Raw genomic sequence first — 15513 nt, forward strand, 5'->3', positions numbered from 1 at the left:
TGCAGAGAAAGCCAAGCCCAGGTGTTCTTGCTAGAAGGGAGGTCAGTGTGATGGGGGTCCTCAGTGGTTGATGGGCAGAGTCAAAATGAAGCAAGCTGAGTCTGGTGGACAGGGTGAAATCAGAAATCTAGGAAAAGCACAGGTGTTCGTGTTCACTGTGAGAATAACTTCCACCTAACAGCTATGCTCTCAATGATATTTTTATTCCATCCATTGTTGATAGCACATTCTACTTTTCTCTGTAGCCAAGTATTTTTCTTTCTCTAAGGGATGTCGTCCCTTAAAAAGACCATTTCCACATTGTCCAGAGAGAATAGTGTCAAAGGACTACCAATTAGTATTTTGTTGTAGCCAAATGAACTAGCAGCTGAGCAGCTAACTTGGGTCTCCCTTCAGCTTCATCAGTAGCTTTTTGTGGGGCCTTGGGCAGGTCACAGGTTTCTCTCTGGACCTTAGCTTTCTTCCCCATAAAGTTAAGGAACCTATCCTAGCAGGTTGCTAGAGTCACTTTCAGCATTATCCTTCTATATCTGTGTTCATTCCTGATTTGAAAAAGCCACAAGTCTCGCGTAGAATCACAGCTTCTTCTCACTCACCAAAGACATAGGCCTGGACATCAGCAAAACACTTCAGGAAATTATAGTTCCCAGCACACTTTATGCCTGGTGTGTAACAGGGCTGGAAAACTGCCACAGAGACACTCACTACGGCCCTTAACCCATTAGGGTCATTTAGAACGTCAGGTTTAAAAATCAGCCGTCCCCCAGGCCCCGCCCCGCCCCAAGTCAGCTCCCTAGCTAGCCTCGTTTCGAGACTGCATTTCTTATTGATCTTAAAATAAAAAAGGGAGTAAAATGAAAAGGACTTTGGCTCTAGCATGTGAAACCTCTTTCAAATGCCCTGGTCTTTGTGACCATGCGAAGGCTGGCTGTCTTGAGCATCTTCACTCTCCGTGAGAGTTGATCCTCTAGCTCACGTTCTCTGGCCTGAGAATAATGATGAGAGATCCTCGGGACGGCCCGGTGCCTTTCCAATCTACTTCTGAAAGGAAGCCAGCATCCAAGCCCCCAAAGGGGATGTTCCACACCCCGCATCCTCCACCTTTCCAGTGATCCTTCTTACCCTTCTCTGGCAACCGAGAGTTCAGTGCCCTCAAGTGTGGGCTGCCTTCCAGTTCAAAGTAGTCATGTGCCATAATTTATTTATTTTATTATTATTATTATTATTATTATTATTATTCTTTGAGACAGAGTCTCACCCTGTCGCCCAGGCTAGAGTACAGTGGTGTGATCTCGGCTCACTGCCATCTCCGCCTCCCGGGTTCAAGCAGTTCTCCTGCCTCAGCCTCCCGAGTGGCTGGGATGACAGGCACCCTCCACCATACCCGGCTACTTTTTGTATTTTTAGTAGAGATGGGGTTTTGCCATGGTGGCCAGGCTGGTCTCAAACTCCTGACCTTAGGTGATGCGCCCACCTCAGCCTCCCAAAGTGCTGGGATTACAGGCGTAAGCCACCGTGCCTGGCCTATAATTTAAAATTTACATAGCAAAAGATGGGATTCTGAGGGCTGGGCGCAGTGGCTCATGCCTGTAATCCCAGCACTTTGGGAGGCTGAGGCAGGCAGATCACGAGGTCAGGAGATCGAGACCATCCTGGCTAACACGGTGAAACCCCATCTCTACTAAAATTACAAAAAATTAGCTGGGCATGGTGGCAGGCGCCTGTAGTCCCAGCTACTTGGGAGGCTGAGGCAGGAGAATGGCATGAACCTGGGAGGCGGAGCTTTCAGTGAACCGAGATTGCACCACTGCACTCCAGCCTGGGCGACAGAGCGAGACTCCATCTCAAAAAAAAAAAAAGATGAGATTCTGAGTAAACTTGGGATAAGGTACTTAAATAAACTCATGCCAACTCATGGCCATTTCATAGCATTCTTTAGAGGGTTTGGCGTTCATTGCCCAAAGAATCTCATTATCATTAATATTTGTGCTATTAATGTGGGGCAGTTAATAAGTATCAAAATATTTGCTTCACACACAGCTATTAGAGAGTCAGGCAGGTTTGGTTGCTTACCTGTGGTCACACAGCAAGTGAGTGATGAGCAAGGATTGGGAACAATCCAGGTGGTAATGAAACTGAAATGTTTTGGTTCTGACAGCATAGTTCAGCCAAAGGATGCTGGTCGTAGGACAGGGAGTGCAGCTGAGCCTTCGAGTCCCATTGTTATCCCAGGAGAACTGTATTTTCTACTTTCCTGAATTCTAGTATGACAGGTTTTTAAAAATGATTTCAAATTTATGTGTATGTATGTGCATGAAAATATGTGGCTGCTCACAGATACATGTATAGAAGATGAAAGAGAAAACTGGACAACTTATAATTGCAGATATTTTCGTTCATCTGGTATCCAGATGATCTCCCTTGATTCTGACAGTTTTGACAAATCAGTTTATTAAAATTGTAAATGTAACCCAGAGCTGTTTAGTACAGTACTAGGCAGAAGGTGCTTTCTCCTCACGTTACATTTTGCTGTCGCGTTATTAGAAGTAAATACAGCTTATACTGAAAGGACAAAACAGCCAGTCTTCTATGAGAAGATGTCACTTGCCACATATAGTCCCAGTTGGTTTCACTGTCCCGAGACCCTACGGATGTTTTCATAGAGCTTTGACCTTGATGAAGCACAGAGAAGCGTCTGGTCCCCATGCCCACCCTCCTCCCCTTCAACTCCTCACCTGCCCCTTCAACTTCAGATTTCTAAAGAGAAAACTTGCTCCCTAAGCTCCCAGAAGGCATTACGCAGGTGACATTTGGGGAAGGAAATCATCAGTAGGGCAAAGTTTTAATTTAGGGCATTTAAACCCATTGTGCTTAAGTACCAGATTTCATTGCAGACTCTTTAGAAAAAAATGTATGGCATCTCGACACAGTGTTCCTGGCAGAAAAGAAAAGAAAGGAAAGGGAAAGGGAAATGTATAGCAGTAAGAAGTAATGCCATGGGAGGGCAAGCTGGGAACAGTGAACACTCGAACAACGAGAGAAGAAATGTACAAAATGTGGAACTCTATGCATTCGCTGAAAATAGGGAAAAGAATACCTTTTTTCCTCATCACCTGCCACAGAAAGTTCAGAGAAGTCTTTATTTCATATCTGATTAGCTTCAATTGACAAAGTTTCTACACTCTGATTTTGTTTCACCAGCTTTCCCCCTCCCTGTCTCTTTCAGCCTCTGCCCAGGAATCATTTGTAGGCAAACACAAATATTTGTGACAGGACATCTTCATCTTTGTGCCACAGACCACTGGCAATCTGGTCAAGCCTGCAGACCCTTTCTCAGAATATTTTTAAATAAATATAGTGTGTAGGAACATAATTACCAAAATATTTTAAACGTCCACACATTTATGATATAGTAATATATGTACTTATTTTTAACATATTAACTAAACAGAATTCATCACGGCTATACTTTCAAACCCATAATGTGTGTGCACCAGGGGTCAGCAAACTGCAGCCCGCAGACTGTTTTTGTAGATGAAGTTTTATTGGAACATAGCCATGCTCATTCATGTACATATTGTCCATACCTACTTTCACACTACAGCAGAATTGAATAGCTGGCCTCATGTCATATGGCCCTCAAAGTCTAAGATATTTGCCATCTGGCCCCTTTCAGAAAAAGTTTCCCAATCCCTGGTGTAAACTGCAACAATAGTAATGTGCAATGAAAAGACTGATTTCGGCCGGGCGCAGTGACTCACGCCTGTAATCCCAGCACTTTGTGAGGCCAAGGCGGGTGGATCACGAGGTCAGGGGTTCGAGACCAGCCTGGGCAACATACTGAAACCCCATCGCTACTGAAAAAAAATACAAAAAATTAGCTGGACATGGTGGCAGGCACCTGGAATCCCAGCTACTCAGGAGGCTGAGTCAGGAGAATTGCTTGAACCCGGGAGGAGGAGGTTGCAATGAGCCGAGATCACACCATTGCAATGAGCCGAGATCACACCATTGCAGCCCGGATGACAGTGCGAGACTCCGTCTCCAAAAAAAAAAAAAAAAAGACTGATTTCTCTTGGTTACAGCCACAGGTTGCTAACTACTGTTTTATGCCTACATTATAATGGATATAAATGCTAAATTTCAGTTAGAAGTTAACAAAAACATAGAAATGATTTTTTTCCCAATCCAAATTCATGGACCACCTGAATTCTGTTCATGGACCCCATGGAGGCCTGTGGACCCCAGGTTAGTAATCACCAAATGGGATTACAGTTTAAAGGGCCTTTCAGCACAAGGAAATACTTTCTTTACAGTGTGAAGAATCTGCACCCTTTCCGCCCCCTCACAAATGTCTGCATATTTCCATATCCATGAAAAAGACCTCAGATCATCTCTAGAATTAGGTGAAGCACAGCCACTTTGAACTCTTATTCCCATCTTGCAGAGACCCAGTGTTTTGCTGAAGAAAGGCTAGTTCTGTCAGCTAGTCCTAAGGAAAAGTTGAGATTCTTTACACATACAGTCAGCTCATTACCACCTCCCCATCCCACTCTTGTGATGCCAGGAGAAAGAGCCAAAAATTCCCCTCTCCCCCCACTCCCAGGGTTCTCCTGTTCTCTCTGGTGTACTACTTGACTTTCCTCATCTTGTCTCTTAATGTTGCATCAGAATGTACCGCGGGATCTGACTTGGCCATTTACGTGGCTGTAATGTCTTATTCTCCAGAGACAACTTCAAGTATTCAGCAATAACTCATGTCCACTTAATGTGAAAATTGGTACCATCTAATAGAATCTTCAACATGCTAACCACACCATTCCAATAATGAAATGCAAATTTTCCTGCCTTTGACTATGGTCATTTTTAGATTCTTGAGGAATGAAATACCCTCTTTATTATGAATTAAGAACTGGAAAATTAAGATGTGGAGTATTCTTACACTATTTTTAGATAGTCTCCTTATCTGGAGTCCTAGGCTATCTTGTTTAATCCTGACAATATAATTACAAGGTGCATATCATTATTACTCCCATTTTCTTGCTAAGAAAACTAAGCTTTAGGTTACATAGATGAGTGACAGAATTCTAGAATTCATGTATTTTTTTCGGCTTTGAAAGAACAGACAACCCCACTTTATCTGATCATTTAAGTATCAGCTACGGCCGCTGGATGTGTTTTTATCTAAGAGAACCCTACAGTAGTTCAGACTTTGTAGAGAAAGGCAGTGAGACGGAACAATTCTGGCCATACGGGATGTAGGGTCTAGATCACTTTCTAAATCTCTTTTCCATGAAATATGGGCTTTGAGAGAGAAGACCATCTCTAAGTGCCATCTGACCATCCATGGCTCTAGGATATTCAAAGAAAAGGATAGTTAAGTCAACTCAACTTGTGATGAGCTCCCCCATCTGCCTTTCAGACTGGCCGTGGAAAGGAAAGGCCTGCCTGACAATGGGACCTCTGAGATGGACCCAAAGCACTTCAGCCCTCGTCCTGTGCTCTGAGCAGCTCTGCTGATACAGCAAAGCTGAGAGATAGTATTGATTTTCCAGATAATATTAGCATGTCATCTTATTGAGACAGAATGAAGAGGATTTATGTGTAGCCAGAGCCGCACGCTGCTGCAGGAGGCCCAGTCTGTGGGCATCTTCTGAGCTGCCTAAAACAAGAGTAAAATAGTCCCTCATCTATGAGCGTGGGGAAAAATGTAAACAAGCACCTGTGTTTGAGGATACAGCAGCAGCCTGGAACTTCTGAACTGCCAGAGAAACATCCAGTGAGTGGGAAGGAACACATGGGCTTCACCAAGCAATTAGTGCTGTAGGTTTAATAGAGTTTGAGTACTGATCTAGACTCAGCTCCATCACCACTCAGCTTCCGGGACAGTGGTTTGAACTGACAGTCTTACCACCTGTGGTCCACTGGACTTTGGCACTTTCTCCTCCTGCTGTCATTTCTTATTACTGCCCTTGACTTCCTTCTAGAAGAGTGGGTACAGTGGGGAGTGACCAGCCTCCAGGAAGAGGACACAGGTACATGGCAGTGTGCACCCTCTCTTCTTTTGCCTATTTCTGGCTCTACATGGCTTGAGGCAGAGTTGATATTTCCCGATCCCTTTTGTTCCCTTACAGCAAGCACTTACTATGCTGTACTGTGGTTTTCTGTTTACATTTTTGACCTCCTTCTGGACTGTGAGGTCCTGAAAAGCAGAGGCTGCAAATGCATCTCTGTGACCCCAGCACCAAGTCTTGTGCCTGGCACTTGGTAGGTGTTCAACAGCATTTGTTGGAGAGATGGATGAAGAGTAGGCATACTGTTCCTAGCCTAACCCATCCCAATCATCCTCCATTCCCAGCAGTGCCATTTGTCATTATTTTCTGAATCCCAGTCTGCAACACCACCATCCACCCTATCAACAAAACTAGAAATGGAGGAGTCATCCTTACACTGTCTCCTTCTTCACTTCACACACACCAGTCACCGGTTCCTGCTGATTGTTTCTCTCCAGATAGTTCTCAGATTTGCTCTTTATCCTTTTCAGCCCTATCACCACCCCCAAGTTCATTGCCTCACTGTTATAATTATCTGGTCTTCCCACCTTCACTTTGGCCTCCACTCATCTGTCCTGTGACGCCACTACTCTGGCCATGTCACTACCTGTCTAAAGTCATCGAGAGGCTGCATTTGCCCACAGTAAGAAACTCAAGCTTCTTAGCAAGGCCTGCAAAGCCTTTCCTTGGTCTGGCTTCTGCCTGCCCCTGTATCCACAGCTCTGACCACTTGCTGCCTTGAGTTTTATGTTACAGTGTCACCAGATTTCTTGTAGTTACCCATATGAGTCATACTATTTCATGCCTAGAGTGTCCTTCTTCCTCTTGTTTATTCCATTCCCATTCATACTGTGAGACTCAGCACATACATCACGTAATCTGGAAAGCCTCATCTGACCTTATTTACCCCATGAAAGGAAGGGAGGGAGAAAGGAGGAAGGGTTAAGGTACATCTCCTTTGGACTTTCATAGAGCTCTGTACACGCCTCAACGTCCCTGACAGGTAGTCACCTCCATAGTGGACTGAACATCCAACATGGCTTTGCAGTTCCCTAATACCCTTGAATTCTATTTTCCTTCCCAATCTTTTTTTTTTTTTTTTCTTTTGAGACAGAGTTTCGCTCTTGTCGCCCAGGTTGGAGTGCAGTGGCACGATCTCAGCTCACTGCAACCTCCGCCTCCCAGGTTCAAGTGATTCTCCTGCCCCAGCCTCCCGAATAGCTGGGATTACAGGGGTACACCACCACGCCCGGCTAATTTTTTTGTATTATTAGTAGAGATGGAGTTTCACCATGTTGGCCAGGCTGGTCTTTAATTCCTGACCTCAGATGATCCACCCACCTCGGCCTCCCACTGTGCTGGGATTACAGGCATGAGCCACCGCGCCTGGCCCCCAGTCCTTTTCTAAAGTATTTATTCATATTGGGATAGAACTAACAAGTAAATGTGACCTTTTTAAGGAGGATTACCATTTGTATAGGGCTGTATCCCTCTGAAGATAGAATACTGGCCTTAGTCAATGAATGAAGCAACATCTCTTGGGGTTGCCAGATGACCCTGGTGTATAGTCAGTCAGCCAAACCTCTGATTCAGCTGCTTAGCTGGGTTAGCAGTTTCCTTTACACCAGTATGGTGTGAGGAGTGGGGAAGGCAGCAGAGCACCACTCACAGCCTGCTCGGTGAGCCCAAAGCAGTGGTGAGCCCAGTCAGAAGAAAAGCATAGCATACTAGAAAGAGCATGGCCTTTGAAAGATTGGTCAGCCTGGGTTCAAATCCACTGTTTGCCTCTTTACTGTGTGAACTTGCGCACGTTCATTAAGCTCTGTGCTCATCTGTTTAATGTGCATAATCGCTTACACTGAATTGTGGTAAGGATTAAATGAGGTAATATATGTTATGTGCTCAGAAGAGCCACTAGCTCATGAAAAGTGATCAATAATGATGGCTGCACCCAGGCACAGTGGCTCATGCCTGTAATCACAGCACTTTGGGAGGCTGAGGTGGGCAGATCACCTGAGGTCAGGAGTTCGAGACCAGCGTGGCCAACATGGTGAAACTCCATCTCTACTAAAAGTACAAAAATTAGCTGGGTGTGGTGGCAGACACCTATAATCCCAGCTACTCGGGAGGCTGAGGCATGAGAATCACTTGAATCTGGGAGGCGGAGGTTGCAGTGAGCTGAGATCATGCCACTGCGCTCCAGCCTGGGTGACAGAGCGAGGCTCCATCTCAAATAATAATAGTGGCTGCATTTGTCGTTCTTTCCCTGTCTTGATCCCTTGGTGGATGGTCATTGTGCAGTGGAAATGAGAGATAATCCTGGGGGTCTGTGTGCTTCCTTCTTGTTTCACTGAATTTGGCCCCACGTCTACCTGAATGCCCTTAACCAGAGTTCTGGAACACTTCTGACTTAGGAAGCCTCAAACACCCTAGTATGTTTCGAGTTTTCCAACAGTTAAGGAAAACATGATAAAGCCCCAAAATGTGTATGTGGAAAAGCAGTGCGGTGTGAAGAATGATGTACACCTGAGTCATTTGTTGGCAACAATGTGATCTTCAGTACATTCCTTTGAATCTCTGCATCTGATCTGTAAAGATCCCATGAGCTATTTGTATTTCCTCATTAACACTTTGCTTACAAAGTACTTATTAAAGTACTTTGGTATTATAATGGTGATTTGGTTATTACTATTTATTACCTAGACTGCAGGCTTAAGTATAGCAGTTAGAGAATAGCACACTGGCCGGGCGCGGTGGCTCAAGCCTGTAATCCCAGCACTTTGGGAGACTGAGGCGGGTGGATCAGGAGGTCAGGAGATCGAGACCATCCTGGCTAACACAGTGAAACCCTGTCTCTACTAAAAAATGCAAAAAAAAACTAGCCGGGCGAGGTGGCGGGCGCCTGTAGTCCCAGCTACTCGGGAGGCTGAGGCAGGAGAATGGCGTAAACCTGGGAGGCGGAGCTTGCAGTGAGCCGGGATCTGGCCACTGCACTCCAGTCTGGGCGACAGAGCCAGACTCCGTCTCAAAAAAAAAAAAAAAGAATGAGGAAAGGATGACCGAAGTGAAGAGCCTAGCCTAGTGCCAACCCAACTTGGGACTTGCTGAACATTGGTTTCTAGCCCTGTGGCCCCAGAATGCCCCACAGTTACACCTCAGCTGTGGGTTCCTCTGGTACTGTTCCCCAGAAAGATATTTTTCTGCCAATTTTAATTTACTTTTTGGGGAACCAAAAAAACTACCTGTAATTTTTCCTGTCTACTTTTACTAGAGTTTACTAGAGTTTTCTTCAAGTTCCTTGAGCGTAATCTCAGAAAAGAATCTAACCCATGTTTTTTTTTTTCCCATTGCATTTACTACAGTTACAACAATAATAAATGTTGAATTAACTTTCTCTAGCTTTTAGCCAACATGTAAGTTACTCCCCTTTAAACTCTGTCTTCTGTGTTCGGTGTCTCTATGTAAAATAGGAATAATCCCAATCTTCTCAATGAGATTTTACCAAAATAAATCAGTGTTCAGAAATAAAAGGAGCTATATAAATCTGAGACACTGTAGCGAGGCCTCTTACTGATTTTATATCCAAGTGCTCTACATAAAATTACTTTTTCCCAAGTGTTCTAGAAAGGGTTACATTCCTGAGTAAGGTCTTAATGGCCAGTTCAAGAAATAATCAAGTTAAGTGTATTTAATTCATACTTTTAATTCATTTTTTTGGTAATACCCTCTGTTAGACACTTCCATATGACCTATGTCAAATGCACAGCAAAACATCTGATATATGATTATAGACCTAACACAAATAATGTTATGTGAGCAACCCCAAACAGTACACCTTGACAATGTGGAGACTCAGATTTTCCAAGCACTCATTAAATTGAGCAGATAAATAATCTATTTCATCCAATAACCTTTTGGTTTATGTATGTAGAAAACCTTTATCAGAGAGCTGTATGTGGACCTCCTAAAAACGGACCTGGGAATTCGGGTTGGAAACTAGACCAGCCAGGCAATGGAGTTCATGCATCCCAGCGCTGTAAACAACAGCGTGGGCACAACTGGCCAAGCCCTGGAAGTGCGGCCAAGTGTGTGGGGACTCCTGATGTTGTTGTTTATGGCGTCTGGCAAATATTTCTACCCAAACCTTCAGCTAGTTTACAGCATTTCATTTTACAGCCCATCATGATGACAGTAACCAACCCCAGAAAAACATCAGCAAGCATTAGCAGCCATAGTGTTGGAAGATGAATGTGACCCCAGCGACCTCCATTCCACCCCCCAACTCCCATCCCACTCCCACTCCATCCCCCTCACCACCCCCTCTAGTGTTCAGTGAATTTCTGTAGCCAAAGTGGTTGCCACGGGTCTTGGGTCAAAGGAGGATATTTGGAGGAATTTTTCTAAACACATGCATACAAATGTTGAGAAATAGCACTCTAAAATGCAGGAGTCATACACAGACCCCAGCCCTTCTCGGTGAGTAAGACAAAAGGCAGCATGATCTATAAATGTGGTAAAGTGCCTTGAAACGATGAGTCTGCAGAGGCAGGGCGGGTGGGGGTGGTTAAGAGAAGGCAGGAGGAAGACAACAATTACATATTAAGTTGCATTGGTTAAGAACAGAAAAATATAACTTGGCACAAGTTCCCATACTGGCCTTTTAGAACGGATTGGTCTGTAACACCATACTAAGTCTGTTTTCTATCAGTGATTCCTAGCCAGCTTATTAAACAGATTTATACAATGAAAGAATCTCATAACAGAAACATTCACCTTCTTTATTACTTGGCATTATTTATGGTTTGAGTTTTTTCAGCTACTTTTTTATGCACTGGAATCTGCCAACATTATACTTACAAAGTTTATGTACCAAAGTATAAGTAGGTTGGGAGAATATTACATGTGTCTCCTCTACCCAGCAGAGGCTCTGAGGACCTATCTGTCCCCTCCTCTGAGTGTCTTTGGCATGTAATCCTCTTTCTTTCAGGAGTCCTTGATTCTTGACTGAAACAAGGGTTAGTTCCCTACCCCCATGCCCCTCAAGGAGCAATCCTTCTTTCAGTCTTGGATTTAGTGACAGGGAAAAAAGAACCTTAGCTCATGTGAGGCTGTGCATAAGGGAATTAAATAACTCTCTACTGATTTGCAAACACCTCAAAATTGTCAATATGGAAAAGAGACCCATAGTCCCCTTTTGTCCTCCCCATTCATTCTAGGGTAATAAGGGCTGGTGGAGAGGCGGTGTCCATTTTTTGACAGAACTGGTATGGGCAGAAGAGCATGCCTGAGTACTGAACACGACAGTGTCACTCCCCATGTTGCCATGCTGTAGAAGAGCATGCAGGAAGCTACCGACAAGGGCGTAACTGTGGACCTGAAGTGGACATCGGGGGGTCGTGGCAGTGCGGCCCTGATCCTTCGCTGCCTCACTTGCCTTCTGCTTCCCAACTTCACCATAGCTGGGAAGAATATTTTGGTTTGTTTGTTTTCCCTGAGAAAGAACAGTGTCTATCTTGGGTATTGCCTCCTTTCCTGAAGTGTGTTCTCCTTCCCAGGGAAAACACACACATCCAGAAGGTACTCTGAGCAAAGCCTGGAACTGGACAGATGGCCCAGGGTCTTTGGGATTGCAGAACAGCCGCTGTGGAAAAGTAGTGGCCTGTTTATGGGCTGAGGAGGCAGGACAGGGTGACAAGAGGGAGCCTGAGAGCCTCCCGTGAATCTGTCTGCACGCTTTTGAGAAGAAGCCCATGAAGTCAAATGGCAGCTTGTTTAAGGAAGCCATGAACTAGCAAATGTAGTTAAAGATGAAGGGGTCAAATGAAGGGAAACGCTTATGCTTAAAGCAGTTTTCCTTTGAAAAACGACAGCAGTTAGGCTACCAGGTTGTGTTTCCTTAATAGGAAGCCATATCCTAGCCATGTGGCAAGAATTAGTCATTGCCTTCCATATGGTTAGTAATAATAAATGTAAGAATTTAGAGGCTAATGAATCAGTGGGAGTTGGTATGGGTTTGCTGGGTGAATGAATCAAAGGTGATCCCCTCTTTCTCCCTGCTTCCATCTTTCTAGTCCTTTCCTCCTGCTATGCTTTTATGCTTATGAGCTTCCATCTCTGGCCCACTAACCCCTATTTTGAAGGATCCTTTGAATAATCTGGAAGGAGACCATCTAAAGAACTCTGGCTGGGTACAGTGGCTCACACCTGTAATCCCAGCACTCTGGGAGGCCTCGGCAGGTGGATCACCTGAGGTCAGGAGTTTGAGACCAGCCTGGCCAACATGGTGAAACCCCGTCTCTACTAAAAATACAAAAATTAGCCAGGCGTGGTGGCACACACCTGTAATCCCAGCTACTTGGGAGGCTGAAGCAGGAGAATCGCTTGAACCCGAGAGGTGGAGGTTGCAGTGAGCCGAGATCGTGCCATTGCACTCTAGCCTGGGTGACAGAGTGAGACTCTGTCTCCAAAAAAAAAAAAGAAAGAAAAGAAAAGAAAAAAGAACTCTCAAATCTCTCTCTAGCCTGCATGCGAATCATCTCCCAGAAACTAATCTGTCCCCCTGAGCCCAGTATTAAGCCAAGCTATGAACCAAAAATTAGAGGCGTGAGAGGCATGAAGGGGGCAGGCCTCTGTGCCCCGCCCTCCTAGAGCTCACCGTCTGGTGCTAGAGACTGATGTGTAAACAGATTATCATAGCGATAAAAACCATGATAGAAAAAGGAAGACCAGTTCTTTTGGCGTGTGTGTATAGGGGAGGCTCTGGGAGGCAGGTAGAGTGCCAGTGAGGATCTTCTATGACATGAATAGCTGCTGAGCTCAGGAGATAAGAATTTGGAGCTGGAGCAGTTCACTTCAACTTTAAATCCCAACCCTGTCTCTTAATAGCTGTGTCACTTTGAGCAAGTTACTTACCTCTCTGTGCCTCGGTTTCTTCATGTGTAAAATAGTATACCTACATCCTCGGGTTCCTGTGAGAATTCAATGAGTTAATATGTGTGGAACACTTAGAATACTGCCTGCCCCAAAAATTACTGCTTGGCAGTAAATGCTATGTATATGTTACTTTAAAATTATTATTATTTTCACATATCTTGTGTGAATGTGCCAAATGTGATATGTATATATTTTTCCTTTTAAAAGTTTGAGATCATACTATACAGAGAGCCCAACTTACTCTCCGTGTCAGCACATGTAGGTGTTCCTTAAGACTAATTTAAAACCATCTTTCTTTGGAAAAACTTTCCACCCTCATCAGAGATTGGAGAGTCTATGTGAGGGCACCTCTCCAAGATTGGATCTTGCTGTGGTTGATGGAGTTACATCCTTCACAGCACAGTCCAAATTAAAGATCTCTAGTCAGGCTGTTTGGTCTGTGAAACATTCGGATATTTGTTTTTTAAATCCATATTAGGATATGTTATTCAGTGTTTGGAGAAATTAGTATGTACTAATTTCTAGGCTGCTTGAAGAACTTGGGAGGTAAATTGTTGCTCTTAAATCCCCTTAAAATATAGGGCAGAGGCCGGGTGCGGTGGCTCACGCCTGTAATCCCAGCACTTTGGGAGGCCAAGGCGGGCAGATCACGAGGTCAGGAGATCGAGACCATCCTGGCTAACACAGTAAAACCCTGTCTCTACTAAAAATACAAAAAATTAACTTGGTGTGGTGGCGGGCGCCTGTAGTCCCAGCTACTCAGAAGGCTGAGGCAGGAGAATCGCTTGAACCTGGGAGGTGGAGGTTGTAGTAAGTTGAGATCACACCACTGCACTCCAGCCTGGGCAACAGAGCGAGACTCCGTTTAAAAAAAAAAAAAAATATATATATATATATATATATATATATGTATGTGTATATATATATATATATATATGTATGTGTATATATATATATATATATGGCAGAAGGGATCTTGGCACCCTTTGTTGAAGAGATACGTTTTTAAGTCAGGTGTAACGTAAGTAGGTCACGCCACATCTCAACCTCATAAGGCTGTACTTCTGCAGATTGTTGTGGCTTCTGGGTGTCCTGTTAGAAACAAAGCAGGAAGGGAGAATCATTTGATCTCTTGATCCTAAAATGTGGGCCCTAGGCTGTCAGGAAGAGGTGCTGGCCCTTGCCGAGTCCCAGTGTTCTCCCTCATTCACCCGCTAGGTGACAGTGGATCCAACTCTCCATAAGCGAGTCTGGGATTCTACATGTTGTGGTTATTTGCTGTCTATAGAGGGGTCTATTAGACAGGTCTCTCCAAGGAAGGGAAAGGGAGCAAGGAGTCGCGGGGGTATAGGCTCAGAGGGGCTAGCAAGTCCAGCAGATGCCAGTTCTCCCGAAAGACAGGTCCCCTGCGTGACTCACATCTGGTACTGAAGTGGCTGGAGCACTTGGCACACCGCAAATTGACACTGACCTTGGCCATGCTGTTGGAGTAATTGGACTTTCAGGATGGACTCCCTGAACAATCTTGCCACTGTGGCTGGCACAAACAGGCTTTTCTTTAGCAGCAGACGTTCATGTCTTCTTGCTCCAACTTTTTTTTCTTGAACAAACATATGTATTGTGGCCAATGCAAGGAAAAATCCTACTCACCATTTTGATCTGAGTTGCTTCTGTCCTGGAACAATAGTCTAGTGTACCAGGGGCCCCCGGGATGCTGGTTTCCATGCCCTGGTCTAGTTTTATGAATCTCCTTGGAAGACCCTAAAGGCCAGGAAGCCATCGGTATTTCTGCAGGGCCCCCTACCACCATCGGGGACATCAGTGGCTCTGTATCTGATTGCCAGAGCTTGAGCTTCAGCAGTAGCCTCGGGGTCAGGACTGGTTACAATCAAAGAGCTTGCTAAGTACCTGCCCTTTCTCCCACAGGATGGCCTCTTCACAACTTAAGGGGGCATAACCGAACACTTGCATTCCCCTTTGAGCATCCACCTCACTCAGGTGGAGGAAATGTGTCTCCAAGCACTGCCAGCCTGTGAATAAGCACTTTCCAAGTGCCAGGTACAAAGTTAGACATTTCCCATCTTTCACCTCGTTGATCTCCTCAAAATCCCATGAGGTTTTTAATCACTGACTCAGTAGCATTGATTGAGAAACCTACTCCGTGTTAGGCTTAGACTCCAACATAGCGATGACCAAAACAGTCTTTGGATTCATGGCGATTACTGCCAGGTAGAGAAAGCGAATGCTGTTATTTCACTCGGAGAGGAAACTAAGGTTCAAAGAACCAATACTTTCTCAGTGCCATACAACTGGTAAAGGGTGTGGCCACGATTTCAACGCCATGATTCTACTCCAAAGACTGCCCTCCCTCCACTGTGCTCTACTACCTTCCTATAGGAAGCTTAATCTGCGGTTCTACTTAAAATATGAGGAAACATCTGGAATATTAGTTTTCAACCACATTTCAGACACACAAAGTGGAGCCTAAGGAATAGCCCAGTTGGTTCCTCTCTGAGAGCGGGTAAGA

At 44.7% G+C, this 15513-nt stretch overlaps 1 protein-coding gene across 9 annotated transcripts in view; it reads left to right on the forward strand.

The window, feature by feature from the left end:
* BCAS3 (BCAS3 microtubule associated cell migration factor) overlaps window positions 1-15513 on the forward strand; it is a 704563-nt gene that overhangs the window by 606954 nt on the left and 82096 nt on the right. The window lies entirely within an intron of this gene.

Source organism: Papio anubis, chromosome 17 (genome assembly GCF_008728515.1).
Source record: "Papio anubis isolate 15944 chromosome 17, Panubis1.0, whole genome shotgun sequence".
NCBI lineage: Eukaryota > Metazoa > Chordata > Mammalia > Primates > Cercopithecidae > Papio > Papio anubis.